Source organism: Pteropus vampyrus, unplaced genomic scaffold, assembly GCF_000151845.1.
Source record: "Pteropus vampyrus isolate Shadow unplaced genomic scaffold, Pvam_2.0 Scaffold20148, whole genome shotgun sequence".
Lineage (NCBI taxonomy): Eukaryota > Metazoa > Chordata > Mammalia > Chiroptera > Pteropodidae > Pteropus > Pteropus vampyrus.
The window spans coordinates 1-1,796 of NW_011908929.1; the positions used below are offsets into that span (position 1 = coordinate 1).

General features: G+C 51.3%; 1 pseudogene; it reads left to right on the forward strand.

The window, feature by feature from the left end:
* The first annotated feature begins 314 nt into the window (after positions 1-314).
* Positions 315-430, forward strand: LOC111735235 (annotated as a pseudogene).
* Positions 431-1,796: the final 1,366 nt, after the last annotated feature.

A 1,796-nucleotide genomic window follows, 5' to 3' on the forward strand; every position in this document is an offset into this window, starting at 1 on the left:
GATGATGCTGGGACAGCTGGATGGCCACAAGGAAAAGAATGAATTTGGACCCCTACCTCACATCATAATCAAAAATTAACTCCAAACAGACCAAAGACTTAAATCGAAGAGCTAAAACTATAAAACTTTTAGAGAAAAACATAGATGTGAATCATCATGACCTTGGACTAGGCAGTGATTTCTTAGATGTGACATCAGTGTACAAACGATAAAAGAAATGGTAGAGGACGTGGTTCACTAGTGCGGTGTGAGCACGTCTGCTTTACACACAGAAGGCCCTGGGTTCATGTCCCAGGGGAGCCAAACAGTCCATGGTCTGTGGCCACGCCACCCTGAACAAGCCCGATGTCTGATCTCGGAAGCTAAGCAGGGTCGGGCCTGGTTAGTACTTGGATGGAAAACCACCTAGGAAGACCAGGTGCTGTAGGCATAAATAATAATAATAATAATAATAATAATAATAAGTAGATAAATTAGACTTCATCATTAAAGGCTTTTGTGCTTCAGAAACCTTTTTTAAAACTGCCAGGCAGCCAGGTAGCTCACCGTTGCTTTCAGACAAAGTCAAAACTGTGACTCAGGCCCGCCTGTCCACTTGCCACGCTTCACGTGAGCCACGTGATTTGTCCTTACTTCCGTGGAGGCAGCTGCCGCTGCCGCTTGCCTCTCTGTGCCTCTGCGCGTCCCCTCGGTCCCGAATGTCCTCCCTTCTCCGCCAGCTCTTGCTTTTACCCTTAAAGCTCGCTCCCTCCAGACCCTCGTGGCTTTCGCCATTTGGCTCTTCACGTCTCAGTCTGGGTCATGCCGATTGTCCTGTTTTGGCTCTCGTTGTCTGGGCAGTGCCAGGCTTCCCCAAGGGCGGTCATCTGCCTGGTGGCATAGGTGAGGCTGGCCCTGGTCCCTTGGGCGTCCCCTGCTGAGGGCCGTCTGAGTGGGAGGCAGGATGCCCTTCCACCTGCTGCTCTGGCTCCGACAAGCTCTGCACCTGGAGCAAATCACTTGTTTTCCTTGTTCTTGTGCTGCTTCTGTCTCCAAGTGACCTGGGTGGGGCACATCTGAGCCTGCCTGGTGGACCTGTGGACTCGGTCCCCGCTTTGCTCCCCGCCCGCGTCCCCTCACACCTGCCAGAATCCCCAGCGCTGGCAGCCGCTCCCATCCCAGCCCAGGACCTCTGATAGCGTCTGGCAAACAGTCGTGCGCACATTGGACATCCAGGTTCCTCTGATGGCCCTTGCCCTTACGACGCTGATGGTAGGAGTTTCCCAGTTGCGGTGGCCTCAGCCAGCTTCTCAGCTGACCAAGTGGACAGTCCACCCCGAGCCTGAGACACTTGGGTTTGGGGCCACAGCCCCTCTCCTGGGACTGGTGGGGTCAGGAAGTGCGTGAACAGCGTTCAGTACCTGTGTGTACCAGGGGTTCACACGTGTTATCTTACTCAAGCCTGACTATGTTTACCATCCTTACTGGGTATTGTTTTTTTTATTATTTTCTAAGGAGGAAACTGAGTCAGGGAGCTTAAGTAACTTGCCTGAAGTAAGAGAGAGAACATTGCTTTCTATTTTTTTTCCGTTTGTTTGTTTGTTTGTTTGTTTGTTTGTTTTTTGCTTGAAAGCCCTGCTTTTCCAGCACATTGGGTCACCTTCCTTCCCCAGGCTGCTTTTGGCATGTCAGGAGCCTCTTGTCACCATCGGGGACCTAAGACTCATAATTAAGTAAAACCTCGTAACTTCCAAACGGCTCGTTCTTTGGGCCAGTTTGGGGTACCAGTTTTTGACATTCTCCATCCTGGTAGGTGG